The sequence below is a fragment of the Euleptes europaea genome, chromosome 1 (genome assembly GCF_029931775.1).
Source record: "Euleptes europaea isolate rEulEur1 chromosome 1, rEulEur1.hap1, whole genome shotgun sequence".
Classification (NCBI taxonomy): Eukaryota; Metazoa; Chordata; class Lepidosauria; order Squamata; family Sphaerodactylidae; genus Euleptes; species Euleptes europaea.
The window spans coordinates 167,458,639-167,479,974 of NC_079312.1; positions in this window are offsets into that span (position 1 = coordinate 167,458,639).

The window sequence follows — 21,336 nt, forward strand, 5'->3', positions numbered from 1 at the left end:
ATGGAAACTCTTCTGATTTAATTTCAACCCGTTGTTTCTGGTCCGACCTTCTGGGGCAACAGAAAACATCTCAGCACCCTCCTCTCTATGACAGCCCTTCATGTACTTGAAGATGGTTATCATATCCCCTCTCAGTCTTCTCCTCTTCAGGCTAAACATACCCAGCTCCTTCAGCTTCTTGGTTCTTCTTGGTATACTTTCAACTTCACTGTGATTTTTGTCTTTGTGTTGGTTTGATAATGGCATTTTTAACTGATGACTTTTTTTATTGGAAAGTGCCTCGCAATATTTTTTTTTTAATGGAGAGTGCAGTACATCAAGGCATTAAATAAAATCGGGGTCGGCAGAATTTTGCCTAGAGACGACTCCCACAGACTTTAAATTCACTGCAATAGGGTACAGCGACTGCATCTCTAGTCCATTTCTCCCCCTCCCCGGAAGAAAAAACCAATTCCTTCCTGTCTGCTGTGGCCAGCAGGGCTCTCAGTTTTGCCCACAGTCAACAGGAAAGTGACTATGAAGAGCATATACGGCAGCTGTATCCTTCCTTAATTTAAACGAATATACACTATCGCCAGGCAAGATCTATACATGCAGTAGAACACTGTTAGAGTCCAGCGTAGGAGAGCTGACTTTAGCATTTCAGACTGAAGGTAGAGGATGCCATTTTTGAATGCATGTAGAAGAAGATGATGATGGAGGAGGAGGAGGCATAGGGTTGCCAACCTCCAGGTAGTAGCTGGAGATCTCTTGCTACTACAACTGATCTCCAGCCAATAGAGATCAGTTCATTATTTTTATTTTTTACTACCTTAATTCGCCAGTTGGTATGTTCCTTCTATATTTTGTTTATTTCCATTTCAAAAAAACTCCCAATGGGTAGCAATAATCCTACAATATAATAATATTACTGATGTTAGGTCTACATTATAATACCAGGCTGCCACATGATTATAGTCCATATTGTTATTATAAGGGATATTAAATCCATTTCATTATACTCACTTATCTGTTGCCTTCAAACAGCTATTCTATTTTGATACTTCATGGGTTCCCACGTAGGGATACTTAAAGTTCCAATCTATCAGGTACCAGCTGGAGATCTCCAGCCGATAGAGATCAGTTCACCTGGAGAAAATGGCCGCTTTGGCAATTGGACTCTATGGCATTGAAGCCCCTCCCCTCCCCAAAATCTGCCCTCCTCAGGCTCCGCCCCAAAAACCTCCTGCCAGTGGCGAACAGGGACCTGGCAACCCTAAAGAGGAGGAGGAGGAGTTGGTTTTTATATGCCGGCTTTCTCTACCAGTTAAGGGAGACTCAGACCGGCTTACAATCACCTTCACACGCACATGACCGCCGCTCCAGAGCAGCTGGGTGGATTGGAGGGCAATTGCCTGCTGAAACCACCCACCTGGCAACCCTACCCCCACACCCACTTGCAGATAACGTACCTGTCCATTCTGCCACTTCAGGACTCTACCATATCATATTATCATAATTCTTAGGGTTGCCAACCTCCAGGCACTAGCTGGAGATCTCCTGCTATTACAACTGATCTCCAGCCGACAGAGATCAGTTCCCCTGGAGAAAATGGCAGCTTTGGCAATTGGACTCTCTGGCATTGAAGTCCCTCCCCTCCCTAAACCCCACCCTCCTCAGGCTCCACCCCCAAAATATACAGGTATTTCTCAACCTGGATCTGGCAACACTATTGCTTTACATACAGGCCCCTTACGTTAGAGGGAAACAGCCATGACATGTGCCACACCGGAAGATGGCCTCGGGAAGTAGTAGCTGATTTAAACGCTAGGTGAGTGAGTCACAAACACTCACGAGAATTTGCATTTGTCCAGCCTCCTCTACACAGACATTCCTTAAACAAGTCCAAGGAAGAATCATAGAATCATAGAGTTGGAAGGGACCACCAGGGTCATCTAGTCCAACCCCCCTGCACAATGCAGGAAACTCCAAACTACCTCCCTCACAGACCCCCAGTGACCCATACTCCATGACCAGAAGATGGCCAAGGACTTCCTGCTTGCTACTGTTCAACAGCCACCAAATGAAAGCCAGTGTGGTATAGTAGTAAGAGTTCCAGATTAGGATCTGGGAGAACCAGGTTCAAATCCCCATTCTGTCATAGAGCCAAACTGGGTGACCTTGGACCAGTCACACACTCCCAGCTATGTTTGCCAACCTCCAGGTGGGGTCTGGCGGAGGGGCAAATTAAACAGGAACTTCAGTGGGGTATAATGCCATACAGTCCACCCTCAAAAGCAACCATTTTCTCCAGGGAAACTGATCTCTGTAGACTGGAGATCAGTTGTAATTCCAAGTGATCTCCAGCCCACCTGGAGGCTGGCTGGGCTTTGCACAGCTAGCGTCTTAATTTAAAGGAAACAATCTGCGCATGCAGAGTTGTGCAATATTCCCTTTTACTTGGGTTCCTTCTCTCAGGACCATACAGCAGAGACAGATGTGTTCAAAACAACATCAGTTTATTCACGAAGACATTCAGGAATGGAAGCAGCTGGTTTCCAGAACAAGGCAGATCCTGCAGTCTAGACTTCTAGCTAACAAACGGAACTAAGCAGGGACTCCACCCCACAAGATCAAGCCATCTCACACAATATTGGGGGAGAAGATGAAGAACAGTTTGTTTGTATACCCTACTTTTTCTACCTTTAAGGAGTCTCAAAGTGGTTTACAGTCACTTTCCCTTCCTCTCCCCACAGCAGACACCTTGTGAAGTAGGTGAGGCTGAGAGAGTTGTGATCTGGCCCAAGATCACCCAGCAGGCTTCACGTGGAGGAGTAGGGAATCAAACCAGATTGGAGCCTGCCACTTTTAACCACAATGCCATGCTGGCTCTCAGAGAAGCAGAGAGAAGCAGATAGTTCCATTGTAATGGGTACAATAAATATACCACACGTTGGATCAGTAACTTTTCCCCCTATCAGTGCTGCATTTAGATCAGGCCAAAATATGCTGTACTTAGTACAGGAATACATTGTGTGTATGTGTGAGGTGCCCTCAAATCACAGCCAATTTATGGCAACCCAGAAAGGTTTTCAAGGCAAGAGACTAACAGAGGTGGTTTGCTATTGCCTTCCTCTGCATAGCGACATGACCGATCCTGCTTAGCTTGAGATCTGACGATGAGGTCAGGCTAGCCTGGGCCATCCAGGTCAGGGCCAGGAATACATTGTAATTCCCTAAAAACTTGCATGCCCGCTGTGTCCCTTTCTGCAGTGCATTTGCGGATTGCTCACATTCACTGCCATTTAGATGCTGTGATTGGTTCAGTTAATTCTCAGGATCCTGGGAGCTCAGCCTGAGCCTAGTTTGCATGGATGTCTTTCAGTTGGTGCTGTGGCTCAGTGGTAGAGCCTCTGCTTGACACGCAGAAGGTCCCAGGTTCAATCCCCGGCATCTCCAGTTAAAGGGACCAGGCAGGTAGGTGATGTGAAAGACCTCTGCCTGAGACCCTGGAGAGCCGCTGCCGGTCTGAGTAGACAGTACTGACTTGGATGGATTAAGGGTCTGAGAAGGCAGCTTCATGTGTTCATGTGGTGAGGGCTGATGAAGTGGACAAGCTGCTTAGATCCGAGCGGCCCACCATGTCTAGACTCAACCCTTTCCATTCATGACTGCTTTAGGGGTGGAGCCTGAGGAGGGTGGGATTTGAGGAGGGGAGGGACTTCAACGGGGTATAAATGCCTATTGAGTCTACCTTCTAAAGCTGCCATTTCCTCCAGGGGGACTGACTCTGTTGCCTGGAGATCAGTTGTAATAGCAGGAGATCTCCAGCCACCACCTGGAGGCTGGCAACCCTAATAAGTGCCTTCTTCCATGCCTTGTGGTCCCAATCTGAATTGGGCTCTCTGTGCCTTGGAATTGAGTCCCCAGTGAAGAATACGTCAGGGCATGTGTAACTGATAGTCCTCATGCTGGACCTGGGCCTGACCTGAGGATTGTATATATTGAAGTTAGATGCCACCTGGAGATTGGCAACCCTACAGCACAATCAAATATCTAACTTGGCCCAGAGACAAGGGATTGAGCTGGACTGCCTCCCGTTACACATTTCTGTTGTTTTTAGCTGCGGTTTTCCTGGTTGGGAGCAGCACGTCTGCACATTCCAGTGCACTTGAGGTTTGATAGAAAAATATGACTCTGTCCACAAGGAATCTCAAACTCCCTTCATGCAGAAAACGATTGTGTTAGAGCAGGGGTGGGGAATGTCAGGCCCAGGGACCATTTAAGGCCCGCTAAATCATTTGGTCTGGCCCTTCGTGGGTCCTGGCAGATCTCTAGCTCAGAAGGATCTAAGACTGGCGATCCGCCCCCTCCCGCGGACAGGAATAGCCTCTATTCAAGGCGGATGTGAGTTTGTTTTGCGAGAAAAGGAACCATTTCCCCCCCCTTGCAGAAGAGTCATTAGCTATGGAGCTGCTAGGACCGCCCAAGAAACTGTGTTAACCCTTTCCCACCCGGGCCATGGAGAAACATATTCCCTCTGTACTACAAGAGGGCTGGGGTAGAAGTGGCGACAATGGAGGGGTTAAAGGAGGCAGGGCCAGAATATGCATGTGTGTGTAGGGGGGAGTTCTTAGCCAAAGTGTCCTCATTTCATCCCTGCAGGCGGAGGTAGCAGGAGCTGGCTGTAGAATCTGGCCTGGACCATGCAGAGCAGGAGCAACTCAGGCATGTGACTGGACGGCTATGCCCAGCTGGTGCAACAGACCATCCTGTGCCACCAGGTGGGCGAGTGCGCCACTGGTTGGATGCCTGCTTGCTTGCTTGCCCACGCAAGGGTGGGGGGTCATCTGGGGCAGCTGCCTGCTTGGGGCTTGGTCGGCTAATTTTTAAGTTGATAATTCTGTACGGCCCGCGAATGATGTTATAAATATCCAAATGGCCCTTGGCGGAAAAAAGGTTCCCCACCCCTGTGTTAGAGAGAAGTGTTCTTGGTTTGCTATATCCTTGATATGCTCATTTTCCGTGTGCAAAGATTTTTTTTGGGGGGGGGTACACGAACGAACAATCAGTTGTGCCGATTCCCCACCAGCGGTCCCCAGATTGCCCTGACAGTGTAAGTCGGTTGTTTCTCTTGAGTCCTGTCTCGGTTGCAACCGACAGAAACTCTCCTTTCAACAGAAGTTCTTGTTTTCTGTTGTGTCAGCTGGGCCTGACGCCCACTCCATTGCTAAGCGCACTGATTTAGAACACCACAAAGAAGCTGATTCAAACCCTGGGGAAACGCTGGCCCTGTTCACATGCTATAGTGAATGCACATACATCCTACACGATTGTACGTGTGTGTATCTGTTAGTAAGGAAGAGCCGATGCACATTCACTTTGCAGCTGAAACCAGGGACCAGTGTCCGGATAAACTTGGGGCTTGTGTCACAAATTCGGCTGTACGTACGTTGAATGTAACATGAGAATTATTCAGCATTTGCAAGCTTACACTGTACACAGATTGCACGTGTGTGCACTGTAATTTATGAACAGGACTATCATGTAATGCGGGAGAGAGACACTTAAGAGCCAAGGTGGTGTAGTGGTTAAGAGCAATGGTTTGGAGCGGTGGACTCTGATCTGGAGAACCGGGTTTGATTCCCCACTCCTCCACATGAGCGGCGGAGGCTAATCTGGTGAACTGGATTTGTTTCCCCACTCCTATGCATGAAGACAGCTGGACGACCTTGGGCTAGGCACAGTTCTCTCAGCCCCACCTATCTCACAGGGTGTCTGTTGTGGGGAGGCGAAGGGAAGGTGATTGTAAGCCAGTTTGAGTGTTCCTTAAGTGGTAGAGAATGTAGGCATATAAAAACCAACTCTTCTTCGTCATCCGGATAAATGTGGGGTTTGTGTCACAAATTCGGCTGTGCATGCGTTGAATGTAAAATGAGAATTACTCAACATTTGCAGGTTTACACAAGCATGCACTGTAATTTATGATCAGGTCTATCGTGTAATGGGGGAGAGAGACACATAACCCTTTTGTTGCCAACTGTTGAACATATGAACACCTGAAGCTGCCTTTGCCTTATACTGAATCAGACCTTTGGTCCATCAAAGTCAGTATTGTCTACTCAGACCGGCAGCGGCTCTCCGGGGTCTCAGGCGGAGGTCTTTCCCATCACCTACTTGCCTAGTCCATTTAACTGGAGATGCCGGGGATTGAACTGGGGACCTTCTGCATGCCAAGCAGATGCTCGGCCACTGAGCCACAGCCCCTTCCTCCCTGTTGGTCTGCTAAAAATAATTTCCCCTGCACGCACACCTACACCTGTTTTTTCCCCCAAGAGACAGCCCCCCCATCTCTTTTCACTCAAGGACAGAAAGGCAAGGGAGGGGGGATTTGAGCAAAGAAATGACCCCAAATGAAAGGTAGAAGTCCCTTTCTTGCTGCCCCCGCAGTCTGAAACCACTAGCTGAGAAGAAGTGAGAAAATAACTTACTCAGAATTTATGGTTCTGCTCTTATTTTCCCATGCATCAGTAACTCATCTGCAAAAAAAATGGTGGGTTGGCCAGGGGGCTACTCTAAAACCACTCTTCTTTCCTTGCTAAGAGAAGTCTTGGCTGGGGGAAGATGCTATGCTTTGTGCTCATGTGCATTGCTTGCATCGTATATTAAAAATGGTTAATAATAGAACAGCCCTAATGGCCCAAACTAACCTGATCTCATCAGAGTTTGGAAGCTAAGCAGAGTCGGCCCTGAATACTGGGGCTGCAATGCAGAGGCAGACAATGGCAAAAACATAAGATTGCCAAGTGCCAGGTGGTGGCGGGCAAACCCCCGCCAATCCACTTGGCTGCCCGCCGACCAGCTGAGGGTCGGCGGGCAACGCATGCACGCGCGTCTGCCCACTGCGCCATATCACTTCTGGTTTACACCCGGATGCGCTGCATCGCAACAGGTCTTTTACCACTCAAACATCCAGGTGGTGGCTTCATGCTAATACAACTGATCTCCAGCCGATAGAAGTCAGTTCCCCTGGAGAAAATGGCCGCTTTGGCAATTGGACTCTATGGCACTGAAGTCCCTCCCCATTCCAAACCCTCCCCTCCTCAGACTCCACCCCCAAAATCTCCAGGTGTTTCCCAACCTGGAGCTGGCAACCCTATTAATTAGGGTTGCCAATAGACCTGTAGAAAAAAATGTCCTGTCTAGGGTTGCCGAACCAAGCAGTGGGAGGGCGGCGCCTGCACAATGATGAATACCCAGCAGTGATGGCAGTAGCTCTAGGAATCGCTGGAATCTCTGTGGTCTGAACATGGACTTTCCTAGAGCTACCTTCATCACTTCTGGGTTTTCCCTGCTGGTAGTGACATCATCATGCAGGTGATGCAGGTGATGTCGATGAGTTTTAAAAATTTGTTTTAATCTCTTTCTCCCCCCCCCCTCCACCGCTCCATGTGGTGTCAGTGAACAGGAATTTGGGAGGAGGGGATCCCCTGCCCCAACTGGGGGCTTGTCAGCCCTGGTTGTGTCCCTCAAATAGAGGCTTAACAGGTAGGGTTGCCAACCCGCAGGTACTAGCTGGAGATCTCCTGCTATTACAACTGATCTCCAGCCAATAGAGATCAGTTCACTTGGAGAAAATGGCTGCTTGGGCAATTGGACTCTATGGCATTGAAATTCTTCCCCTCTCCAAACCCCGCCCTCCTCAAGCTCCGCCCCAAAAACCTCCTGTCAGTGGCAAAGAGGGACCTGACAACCCTATTAATTGGATGTTGTTTACCACGTGAAGTTACTTCCCTCATGCCTTGAAAAGCTTCAGCTGCCCATTTCTACACATTAAGCCTCACTTAAAGGGACATGGCATTTTACTTCAGGCCTGCTGGCAACCCTAACACCAATTCATTTAAGCTTAGGGTTGTGAACTGGCCAGAACAGCAGTGTCCTGTCACTATTAATAGAGACTTAATACATGGAGCAGGAGCCCCGTGGCGCAGAGTGTTAAGCTGCAGTACTGCAGTCAAAAGCTCTGCTCACGACCTGAGTTCGATCCCGACAGAAGTCGGTTTCAGGTAGCCGGCTCAAATTTGACTCAGCCTTCCATCCTTCCGAGGTCGGTCAAATGAGTCCCAGCTTGCTGGGGGTAAAGGGAAGGTGACTGGGGAAGGCACTGGCAAACCACCCCGCAAACAAAGTCTGACGTCTGGATGTGACGTCACCCCATGGGTCAGGAATTATCCGGTGCTTGCACAGCGGACCTTTACTCTTTACCTTTTTAATACATGGAGCAGTGGGGGGGGGGCAGTGAATCTTTCCATGGCACTGAGATCAATAACACCACCTGGTATTTGCAGCGGATCAAACCGATACTAAGGAGAGTGCTAAGAGCTTTAAAGACCAAGTTCTAAAAGTGTTGGCCTCTTTCTGAAGTACAGATCGTGAGAGGAAGTGTAATGCCTGAAATCATTATGTTATTGAAAATGTATTCTTTCACTGAAGAAATGTATTCATTCACTAAAAATGTATTGGAAATGTATTCTCTGATTTGAAATATATTCTTTGTAATCAATAAAGTATACTCTGCACTTATGAATATGCCATACTCAGTGTATAAGAGTTGGCATCTATGATTAAAGTCAGACCAAGCACATATATATGTTAAAGGCCTTGAGTATAAGAGGCCCAGCTTTGCTCGTTAGAAGCTAATTAGAGAATCCATAGAAGGCCCGAGTATGTTTTCATAAGCTGGCTCCCCACTCATAAGGGCCAGCTAGGAAAACTCCCTTAGTTAGCCTTGGCAGCTGCCAGGGTCCAAGGTAAGAAGAACTGCAGTAATTTAGGATCAAATAGAGAAGCACCTGACCATGAGGGTCTTCACTGCTCATTAGAGAGAATGAAATCACCTATGTAATGCCTCCGAATCTCTAATAGGGTATTCAAATCCTTAAATATCTATTATTGGTTGTATGTATTGTCGCCATGTGTTACGCCTTTGCACCTCCCATTACCAAATATTATATCTGTTCTTGCACTCCTTTGATGTTGGTGTGAATTGGGATGTTAAATCATTCTATGGCATTTAAATTGGAAGACCATGAGGGTCTTCACTGCTCATTAGTGAGAATGAAATCACCTATGTAATGCCTCCGAATCTCTAATAGGGTATTCAAATCCTTAAATATCTATTATTGGTTGTATGTATTGTCGCCATGTGTTACGCCTTTGCACCTCCCATTACCAAATATTATATCTGTTCTTGCACTCCTTTGATGTTGGTGTGAATTGGGATGTTAAATCATTCTATGGCATTTAAATTGGAAACCATATTAACTGATAGATGTAGGTAGCATCTGACTACAGAAGGAGATATACTTTATTTCCTTGCTGGATACATTAGAGCCTAATGGTCTCAACTCTGAGATAGACCTTTCATGTTATTTGTGAGTCAGATCAGGATTATGCTGCTCCTAAGGGGTTACACCTGTGTATGTTAAGATACCAAGGTAGGATGATTGCATCTACAGGGAAGACATCATTTTTCAGGGAATTTTTCAGACATCATTTACAGGGAAGACACCCCGTTTGCTTGGTAGCGAGATGAGATGCAATTCAGCATATGATAATTGATAGCTTTTGCAAGGTAAGCCTTACGTGGTTTGATACTATCAATTGTGGAAAGGATTCAATTGTTGATATGCTTCACTTTATTTTGACCAGTGGTTTGATACTATCCATTATGGAAAGGGTTCAATTGTTGGTTCTTGTAGGTTATCCGGGCTGTGTGACTGTGGTCTTGGTATTTTCTTTCCTGACGTTTCGCCAGCAGCTGTGGCAGGCATCTTCAGAGGAGTAACACTGAAGGACAGTGTCAAGTGTGTAGGAAGAGTAATATACAGTCAGAAAGGGGGGGGTTGAGCTGAATCATTGTCCTGCAAAAAGTATCAAAGGTAATGTGCTAATCATTATCCTGTAAGTATAAAAATAATGTGCTAATGAGGGCGTGGTATGTTAATATGGAACCATGGAACCATTGTATCCTGAAGTGATTTGTTAATGTGTGAAATCCAAAGCTAATCCGCATGGCTATTGTTGACTGTAGTCTTTGTTAGTCTGGAGGTTTTCAGGACAGGAAGCCAAGCCTTATTCATTCTTAAAACTCTCTTCTGTTAAAGTTGTGCTGATGTTTATGAATTTCAATGGCTTCTCTGTTCAATCTGACAAAATAGTTGGTAGAATTGTCCAGTCTTCCAGTGTCTTGGAATAAGACCCTGTGTCCTGTTTGTGTCAGTCCATGTTCAGCCACTTCTGATTTCTCAGGTTGGTGAAGTCTGCAGTATCTTTCATGTTCTTTTATCCTTGTTTGTATGCTGCGTTTTGTGGTCCCGATGTAAACTTGTCCACAGCTGCAAGGTATACGATATATTCCTGCAGAGGTGAGGGGGTCTCTTTTGTCTTTTGCTGATCGTAGCATCTGTTGTATTTTCTTGGTGGGTTTAAACACCGTTTGTAGGTTATGTTTTTTCAAAAGTTTCTCCATCCTATCAGTGACTCCTTTAATAAATGGCAAGAATACCTTTCCTATGGGAGACTGTTTTTCCTGAGTTTTCTGATTTTTGTTTGGTTTAATGGCCCTTCTGATTTCATTTTTGGAATAGCCGTTTGCTAGCAGTGCGTGATTTAGATGATTGATTTCTTCCTTGAGAAACTGTGGTTCACAGATCCATCTTGCACAGTCCATTAATGTTTTGATTATTCCTCTTTTCTGTCGGGGGTGGTGGTTGGAGTTTTTGTGTAATTAGCGATCTGTGTGAGTTGGATTGTTCAATTGTTGTTGATATGCTTCATTTTATTTTGACCAGTTGTCAATAATGCACACTGAGGAAGATTCGGAACAGTGAAGTATCTAGAATGCCAGTCTAGAATGCATTTATGCACTCTGTGCTATATTACTTTATGTTTTGTGCTGTGACGCTTATATGAACTTTAAACATTCCTAAGGCATTGATTTGTGACCGGCCATCAACGGAAGAAGCTGGGACTGCACTGGTAGTAAAATTTGTTCAGGAACTGTGATACTCTTACAGAGTTTTTGGGGATTGGATTTGATGACAGTCTCTATCAACTTTTATGGAACTGATTTGGATCCTTTTTGTTGTACTATTTGGTATACTGTTGTATTTATATTGTTTGATTTTCACAGTTGATTATGAGACATAATACAAGAACAATATCTGAAGGCTTTATATTGGAAGTGATATGTTGTGTGGACCTATACTGATTTGTTACTTACCTGTTTAGGTATAGAGGTGTTAATTTTTATGCTAGTACCTGGAGGTTGGCAATCCTATGGAGCAGCCTGAAGCCCCTTCTTCCCACACACCACTGTTGTGATCAGAATCGGACCCACATGCGTCTGCAAGGCACAGAACTCCTGTTGCACTTCTGATACAAATTCCTCATGGCAGCCAGGAGGACTATCATGTGAGGAGTCTGCAGAGATTCTACAGAATTCTTAGATTGTACATAAAGGTAAAGGTCCCATGTGCAAGCACTGGGTCATTCCTGACCCATGGGGTGATGTCACATCCCGACGTTTACTAGGCAGACTTTGTTTACGGGGTGGTTTGCCAGTGCCTTCCCCAGTCATCTTCCCTTTACCCCCAGCAAACTGGGTACTCATTTGACCGACCTCGGAAGGATGGAAGGTGGGCTTTGGGGAGAAGAGGGACTTCCAGGCAGTGCCATAGAGCCCAATTGCCAAAGCGGCCATTTTCTCCAGGTGAACTGATCTCTTATCGGCTGCCGATCACTTGTAATAGCAGATCTCCAGCCACTACCTGGAGGTTGGCAACCGTTGTACTTGACATTTTGCTCAATATATTTCACAGTGGGTAGCCGTGTTCGTCTGTCCGCAGTAGCAGAAAAGAGCAAGAGTCCAGTAGCACCTTAAAGAGTAACAAAAATAAAGGAATGGGAGGCTTGGATGAAATATTGTGAATATGAATTAAAACTGGGAAAAATGGAAGAATACCTTTTAATCTGATCTAGATGTCACTATTAATATTAAGAATTATAACCATTTATATCACTGGTTCCCAACCAGGGGTCCGTGGACCCCCAGGGGTCCGCGAGAACTAAATTAAGGTCCGCGAAACAAAGTTATAAACCCATAATAACTTAATATTTTCAATTAAAAGTTCTCTATTATAAAAATATATATTCAAATATTATTTTAAGTTTAATGTTTAACTAACAGTTATGATTAAAGTTTATTTTCAAATTCTCAGAATTTTTATTTTGAACCTTGGGGTCCCTGCACCGAACAAAAAAGTCCTAGTGGTCCCTGGTCAAAAAAAGGTTGGGAACCACTGATTTATATCAATAGAGTATGTTATATGAAATTTAAATGAGTTTAAGAATAATTAAGATCAGACCATATTACGATGGGATAAAATACGTTATTAAGAGGCGGACAGAGGTGATGGGGAAGTCAAAGAATTTCCCTTTTTTTCCCTCTCTTTGTAATGTTTATATGTTGTTAGTTATTATGGAAAATTTCTATTATAAAAACCAATAAAATTTTAATAATAAAAAAAAAGAGTAACAAAAATATTTTCTGGCAGGGTATGAGCTTTCGTGAGCCACAGCTCACTTCTCCAGACGCTTCTTCAGAAAGCCCATACCCTGCCAGAAAACATTTTTGCTAAGTCTTTAAGGCGCTACTGGCCTCTTGCTCTTTTCTGCCGCTCAATATGTGTTACGTCTATATTTTGAGAGCCATTGGAGTTGTGACTGCGCCAGGCCTTTGACAGCCTGAACTTGCACGCAGTGGGGTTCTTTTGCTTAGCACACTGGTTCCCAACCAGGGGTCCATGGACCCCCAGGGGTCCACGAGAACTAAATTAAGGTCCGCGAAACAAAGTTATAAACCCATAATAAATTAATATTTTCAATTATAAGTTCTCTATTATAAAAATATATATATTCAAATATTATTCTAAGTTTAATGTTTAACTAACAGTTATGATTAAAGTTTATTTTCAAATTCTCAGAATTTTTATTTTGAACCTTGGGGTCCCTGCACCGAACAAAAAAGTCCTAGTGGTCCCTGGTCAAAAAAAGGTTGGGAACCACTGGCTTAGCACTTAACCCCCTGGAGGTTGGCAACCCTAGTTTCCCAGCGCGCGCCGCCCGCCTCTCCCCACCCCTGCCTGCACTGCTGCAGCACGCCGCCTTGGCCGGGCTGAGCGCGCGTGTGGACACGAGGCTCCAGGCATGGGGTGGGGGGGGGGCGTTCCCCCAGCAAGGAGCCGCCCCTTCCAGGCAGGCGGCCGGGGGGGGGGGGGGTTGGTGGGGGTGTGCGGCTGGGAAGCGCTTGGGATGGGGCGGCGTCCTTCCCTCTCGCGCACCCGCCGCGGCTCGCAGCGTCGACCTCCCCTGCACCTCCCGGGAGGCTTTGGCAGGTAAAGGGGTCCGCTGGGCGACTGGAGGAGGCAGCGGGAGCTCGCTGCCTATTGGCGCCTCCGGCCCTGCCCATTCCCCCCCCCCTGTCAGCCTCGCGTTCCGCCGGGGAAAGGGGAGAGTCAGTTCGCAAGGGAGCTAGAGAGAAACTATAAAGGCAAGGGGTCGGTGGGAAGGCAAGGGAGGGAGGGAGGAAGTGGAGGAGAGGAGAGGGAAGGGAAGAGAGGGAGGCGCGCTTGTTTGCATGCGCCGGGAGCAACGGGGGGGGGGGCACTTTCACAGATGCCCAATTACACACCTTCACAGTGGGTAGCCGTGTTAGTCTGTCTGCAGTAGTAGAAAAGGGCAAGAGTCCTAGTAGCACCTTAAAGACTAGCAAAAATATTGTCGAAGGCTTTCACGGTCAGAGTTCATTGGTTCTTGTAGGTTATCCGGGCTGTGTAACCGTGGTCTTGGAATTTTCTTTCCTGACGTTTCGCCAGCAACTGTGGCAGGCATCTTCAGAGTAGTAACATTGAAGGACAGTGTCTCTAGCAAAAATATTTCCTGGCAGGGTGTGAGCTTTTGTGAGCCGCAGCTCACTTCTTCAGATACAGCTCGAATGTGAATCCATCTGTAGCAGTTCCCTTACAAAGTAGCAGTTCTCTTACAAAGGAATTTCAAAGGGACATTGGAAAGAGAAACTGCTGAATTACAGTTGATATTCAAACTAAAGTCGATGCATTTACCTGGGCTGAATAAAGACCTTGCATTCGTGGCTCATTGCCAATGCTGATTTCTCCACACCCCTCTCTCCCCTGGATGTAACAGAGTCTTCTGCTTACCGCACCTAATCCCATCACGCCTGCTATTCACATTTACATGCTGTTAACGTTTACATACTAATGCTTGTCTGAATTCACTCTCCTCTACTTAAAGACAGATGGATTCACATTCTAGCTGTATCTGAAGAAGTGAGCTGTGGCTCACGAAAGCTCATACCCTCCTAGAAAATATTTTTGTTAGTCTTTAAGGTGCTACTGGACTATACACCTTCAGTCCCCTTCCAAAGCACTTTGCAGCTGGATTTTACTGCGCAAAACAGCAAGCTCCACTTGCAAAAGATTGCTAAAGTGCATCGAAAGGGGATTGAAAGTGCATTATTCAGCATGTGCGAATGGGTTTGCATTTAATTATACAGGCCATTTATGCATGGGGGGGGGTTTGGCCTTGGATTCGCCGCTTTCTAGATGCACGGTTTCCTCATCCAAATCCTCAAAACTCAACAATGAGCCCCCGTGCAGAGTTTTGAGAATTTGGGTGGGGAAAATGTGCGTCTAGAGAGCGGCAAATCCAAGGCAGAACCTCCCATGCGTAGGAACTCGCACCTCATAGCTGTGTTTGTCCAAATAAGAAATGCAAAAAGCTTGTTGGTAAGAGAGGATACCTCAAGGGGATGTACTAGAAAGGAATGACAGGATTGCCCATTGGAAACAATGGGAGAGGCTGGAAGGCCTATTGGAGATCATGGGAGACAGGAATGCCAACTGACTTGCATGAGCTCCAGTGAAATGCATTACAGAACAAAAACAGTGGCAAAGAAAATGCGGAATGGATTTTCCATTAAGGTCTCTTGGCCCAGATAGACTACTCTGGGATTGGAATGACAGCCCCCAGAGTGGAATGACAGTCCCTAGGAATAGAATCAGTTCTCTGGGACTGGAATGACAGCCCCCCAGAGGGGAAAGAAGAAGAGTTGGTTTTTAAATGCCGACTTTCTCTACCACTTAAGGGAGAATCAAACCGGCTTACAATCACCTTCCCCTCCCCAAAACAGACATTCTGTGAGGTAGGTGAGGCTGAGAGAGCTGTGACTAGCCCAAGATCACCCAGCTGGCTTAATTTGTAGGAATGGGGAAACAAATCCAGTTCACCAGATTAGCCTCCACCGCTCATGCGGAGGAGCGGGTAATCAAACCCAATTCTCCAGATCGGACTCCACCGCTCCAAACCGCCGCTCTTAACCACTACACCGTGACAGCCTCTGGGACTAGCATAAGGGTCCTGGGACTGGAATGGCAGGTGACAGAGTGGAATGGCAGCCTCTGGGAACATAATCTGTGCTCTGGGACTGGAATGAGAGCCCCCGGAGTGAAATGACAGTCCCAGGGAGTAGCAGAAGTGTTCTGGGAATGGAATCTCAGCCCCCCCCCCCCGAGTGGAATGACGGTCTCTGCCAATAGAATCTGTGCTCTGGAACTGGAATGACATCCTCTTGGACCGTCATTCCACTCTGCGGGCCTGTGATTCCAGTCCCGGAACACTTCTGATAATCCTAGGTGCTGTCGTTCCAGTCTGTGAACTCTTCTGCTATTCCCAGGGATTGTTATTCCACGTTAGGGGCTGTCATTCCCGTCCCAGAACACTTCTGCTACTCCCTTGGACTGTCATTGCCCTCTGAGGGCTGTCATTCCAGTCCCAGAGTAGTCTGTTTGGGCCAAGAGACCTTAATGGAAAATCCATTCCGCATTTTCTTTGCCACTGTTTTTGTGCTGTAATGTACTTCAATGGAGCCCATGCAAGTCAGTTGGCATTCCTGGTTCCCATGGTCTTCAATGGGCCTTCCAGACACTCCCATTGTTTCCAATGGGCAATCCTGTCATTCCTTTTGGTACATCCCTACTTCAAGAATCTGCTCAAGGGGAAAGTGGCATAAAGAGAAGGCTAAGAAGTTTTCTCTCTCATGCTAGTTTTCTGCTGAAAATGGTACTTTCAGTAGATACCTGGTATTATAAAATTTCAGGGGGAAAAATGGATTAGTTCCAAATTTGATCAGTTAAATCTCCAGGACACAGTTAAACTGGAACCGCGTTTTTTAGAAACCACAATTAAGCAACTTCCTGCAAGATCGCCATGTAGCAACAAAATAAAACAGAAGACTTTTGGACTATCAGAATTTATTCCACCATAAACTTTCATGAGTCAGAGCTCACTTCTGTTAATCTCTGAAGTGCTGCTGGATTCCTGTTTTGTTTAACTGCTTTGTAGTTCCTTTGAGTGCTTATTTCATATGTATTAGTTGCTTCCTCGGTCACTTGTTTTTTTTCAGGCTAGTAAGTATCTCTGACTTGTTTACCAGTGAAGCACTCTGTCCCTCTATGAAGCCTGTCATGCGTTTGTTATTTCACAGATTATCCTTCCCAAAGCACAAATCTTTATTCTGGTAGCAGAGGTTTAGATATGTTTGAAAATTCCATGTAGCCAGTGTTGGGAGAATTTTCCTTACCCTCCCCCTTTCTCTCGGTCCCTCGTGATTAGCTATCTCTCTGCCTGCTACTTACCAGGTTACACCCAGGTAAATAAACCAAAATGCTGTAATACAGTAGTTAGGAAAAAAAACAGCACACAAGCTCAATATTTTACAAACAGATCACTTGTCTTTTATAAGGGAAGTTTCTAAATGCAATAAATATTTTTTTCTATGATATGCTTTGTTCATGAAGTTACAAACACAAATTTTTTAAACACCATTTTTTTTTAAACTGTGGAAATGTCCATAAGACGAAGGAGACCACGAATTACAAGTCCCAAGGCGAGTTGGTGTCATGAGTCAGCCTGCAGAGAATCAGCCTGCAGAGACCTCCTCTGACGAAGAGGAAGTAGAGGCTAGAATGCAGGATCAGCCAAAGTCAGGAGATGACTCGCCATGCCTGCATCCTGCCAGCTCAAGGACTCCAGTTGGACCTGACACCTTGCAACATGCAGTGTCACCAAGGCCACTGGAGCAGAAAAGAAAACAGGTTCGTCTGGCAATGCAGCAGAGACGGCAGAGTGCTAGGCTGAAGGCTTTACACAGAAACCTCCACAGTAGCAGTGATGAGGAAGAGCAGGGCTGAAGCACCACCTGTGAACTCAGCCTCATCAGCATCAGCTGGCTCTGCTACAGCAGCAGGGGAAGGGATTTAAGCCATCAGTTAGGCTTGGCTGTTGTGCAAGCAACTTGTCACCAACCTCCTGGTGTACCGGCCTTGTTTCCCTGCTGTCCTTTGGATTCCTGGTACCCTGACTTCTTGGACTGGCTCTGACTAACACCTTGGACTTCCCTTGCCTGTATTGATATCTCGGACTCTGCCTTCACTGTGAATGACCTTGGACTGTTCCCCAGACCACGCTTACAACTTACAGCCCTCGCTCCTCGCCTGCACCACGACAGTTGGTGAGTGTAAATTCAAACAGGACGCAAGGGGCAAAAGCGGTTGCGTCAGTGAAGATTCCAACGGCGTCCCGAAAGTGCTCAAAAGCCACCCAAAATCTTCACCTCCATCTGGAGGCGAGACCAAGAGACCGGGAGGTCCCGGCGCGGCTGCGGAGAGCCGCAATCCGAAGGTAAACAAGGGAACGTTCTATCCGGAAACGCTTTCGCCAATCGGCTTCATCGGCCTAGCTTTCTAACAAACAATGAAAAATCCATAATGCTACCAAACAGAATTGATACAAAATAATGCTAAAAAATTACATAACTTTATACATACCATCATTGTCACTTTCTGTAGACCTACACTTAGGTTTCTATAGCAGGATTCACAAGGAATTCTCCAGCATACAGAGCAGAACACGCATGAGCCACTTAAAATGTCAATGTAAAACAGGTGGAACGAGTATAGGCAAACGCCTCCTCTCTTAAAGAAATGTAGACCTATATAATGTCTTTCACCATGAAAAATGAATCCATCCTAGATCACAATATAATCAATATAATCACTTCTGTTAATCTCTGAAGTGCTGCTGGACTCCTGTTTTGTTTAACTGCTAAGTAAACTTTGTTCTTTGTAGTTCCTTTGAGTGCATATTTCATATGTATTAGTTGCTTCCTCGGTCACTTGTTGTTTTTTCCAGGCTAGTAAGTATCTCTGACTTGTTTACCAGTGAAGCACTCTGTCCCTCTATGAAGCCTGTCATGCGTTTCTTATTTCACAGATTATCCTTCCCAAAGCACAAATCTTTATTCTGGTAGCAGAGGTTTAGATATATTTGAAAATTCCATGTATCCAGTGTTGGGAGAATTTTCCTTACCCTCCCCCTTTCTCTCGGTCCCTCGTGATTAGCTATCTCTCTGCCTGCTACTTACCAGGAGCAGAGTTCACAGAATTCAACCTTGCACACAAGCCTCTCTTAAACAGCACACACCAATCGTATAAAGTAAATCATGCAGCTTTATTATACTTACAAGGAAATATAAAGCAAAGAGAGAAAGCAATACTTAACTGAATATATATATATGACAGCACACACACTGACAGACAAACAGTCAGAGATCTCTGAGGTCGTTCCAAGGAAGAGACAGAAATGGGTCTCTCTCTTAGAAGGATGAGGGACTGGGCAATTGGACTAGCCTTTTATAGGTTGAGCCATGAGAAAGGGTCTCAAATGGCCCCCTCCTGCCAAATTCTTCAGGATATGAGTTTTCACAAATCATGGCTATAAGTTGTTTGGAAGACCTCTTGTTCCATAATAATTCTTTCAGTGTCCAGGTCTGATAACTGATTGTTTTTGGTACATTGGCTGACAGACAGAACAATCTCCTCCTTCGTGAGCAGACAACTTGTTGCCTGCTTAAATGGCCTTGCTATCACAAACATAATTTTGGGGCATCCGATGTGTTGCGGGTGATTAACTCTAAGTAATGCAATTTCCTATGACCTTTTAGGGTCAAGATCCTAATTGGAGCTGAGGTCAGCTAAAAGTCAGGTCTTCATATGGCTTCTAAGTTATAGATTAATAAGCTACAGATTAATAAAATTGGTTTTTCTTAACCCAAACTAATATTTAATGCAAACTAATGTTCAATAAAAAAATTCTCACTACAATCCCCCATTTTTGGGTTAAGAAAAACCCAAACTACTTAGCAGGTTTTGGTCTAAAAGTGTAAATATTGCTGGCATACATTGTGAGAGGCCACAAAGCATAATTATAACAGAAACAAAAATAAATAAGATCAAATTATAATGTTCACAAGTATGTTAACCCATCCTATTAAACTTGGAAATCAATTTTGTACATGGAAAATAATTCTGGGGGGTTGTGTTTGCATAAGTGTCAGGCTGTGCAGGTCACCTTCATTTTCTCTATCAGCTAGCTGCTGAAACCATTCTATACATCCTATTTCCTTAACTTATTGGACACCTCCCTTACACTTTCTAATATTTCCTCCTGTCTGCATACCATCATTCTGTGGAGCACTTCTATAAAGCTCCACCTTCAATGTGTGTGTGGGCGTTGCAAAGTGGTATGAAGTTGCTGGGTCTGTGAATAGATGTAATATATATTGGGACCATTTTATTACAATTTGCTATAGAGTTAAATGTTGTCATATTGAGGTCCCCCATTTGGTCATAACAAATGCTTGCTTTGCATAAGCTACGTCCAGAATCAAGAATTCTGGGGTATACTTGAAATAACTAAATTTGGAATGTTTCAGATTAGTTTGCTGGCTAGAACTGTGAACAGCCCTGTATTTTAAAGCCCTTTCACAGATTCAACAATCTCATACCCAAACCCACACAGAAACGAAAACAACATACCTCCCACCATCATTCAACGTTCACAGTCCTTTATGAGTTTTCACAAATCATGGCTATAAGTTGTTTGGAAGACCTCTTGTTCCATAATAATTCTTTCAGTGTCCAGGTCTGATAACTGATTGTTCTGTCCGTCAGCCAATGTACCAAAAACAATCTCCTCCTTCGTGAGCAGACAACTTGTTGCCTGCTTAAATGGCCTTGCTATCACAAACATAATTTTGGGGCATCCGATGTGTTTGGGTGATTAACTCTAAGTAATGCAATTTCCTATGACCTTTAAGGGTCAAGATCCTAATTGGAGCTGAGGTCAGCTAAAAGTCAGGTCTTCACATGGCTTCTAAGTTATAGATTAATAAGCTACAGATTAATAAAATTGGTTTTTCTTAACCCAAACTAATATTTAATGCAAACTAATGTTCAATAAAAAAAAATTCTCACCACAGCCATAAGTATTAGCACATACACCCAGACAACTTAATCTGGTGGGCAGTCATTGAAGCCAAAGGAATTGGTCCAGGACAGTGGTTCCCAAAGTGGGCAGTACCACTCCCTGGGGGGGAGGATTACCTAGGGGGGCACTAAGGGGCAAGGGGGCAGCGGGGTGTGTGTGCTAGAGGTGGGCCCCTCCAACTGTGTTGTTCACTAATTTACAATAGATCAAGCTATGGCACCATGCTGGCAAATTTGGTGGAAACTCATCAGAATTTTTTCCCAGGCTTTGAAGAGCTGGTACCACTGGATCAAGTGCATCAGTTTTGCTGAATACATTTCAACTAAAAAGTTTTAATTTAGTTTGAATAGATGTGCAATTAATTGTTACTGTTTTGATTTTTTTTTTTGTTATCTTCTTTAGTGCGTCATGCAAACCCCTATCTTGAGCAATGCTTTTTATAGGATAGAGTAGGGGGCGCTGGGGTTGAATGGGGCGGTGGCCTGAAAATCTTTGGAACCGCCGGTCCGGAATAAGTGGCATGCGGTTTGCAGCTATTCGTTACAGATAACATTTGACAGCATTTCAGTGTAAAAAAAACACAAAAAAACCCCACAGAGGTATCCTGCCAGTTTCTTAGTCCACTAAATTGCCACAGGAATTCTGTTTTATTTTGCTGCTACAGACATGGAAATCTTGCAGGAAGTTGCTTAACTGTGGTTTCTAAAAAATGCGGTTCCAGTTTAACTGTGTCCTGGAGATTGTATACATTTCCATTATAAAATCTCCCAACTACTTGCAACTTCTTCAGCCAGTGAGGCAGCCCCTCCCCAGTTTGTAGGGCTGTGACAGGTGGTGTAAGGGAGGTGATGGGGTTAAGATGGCCCCTGGGCTGTATGGAAGGTTTTGAAC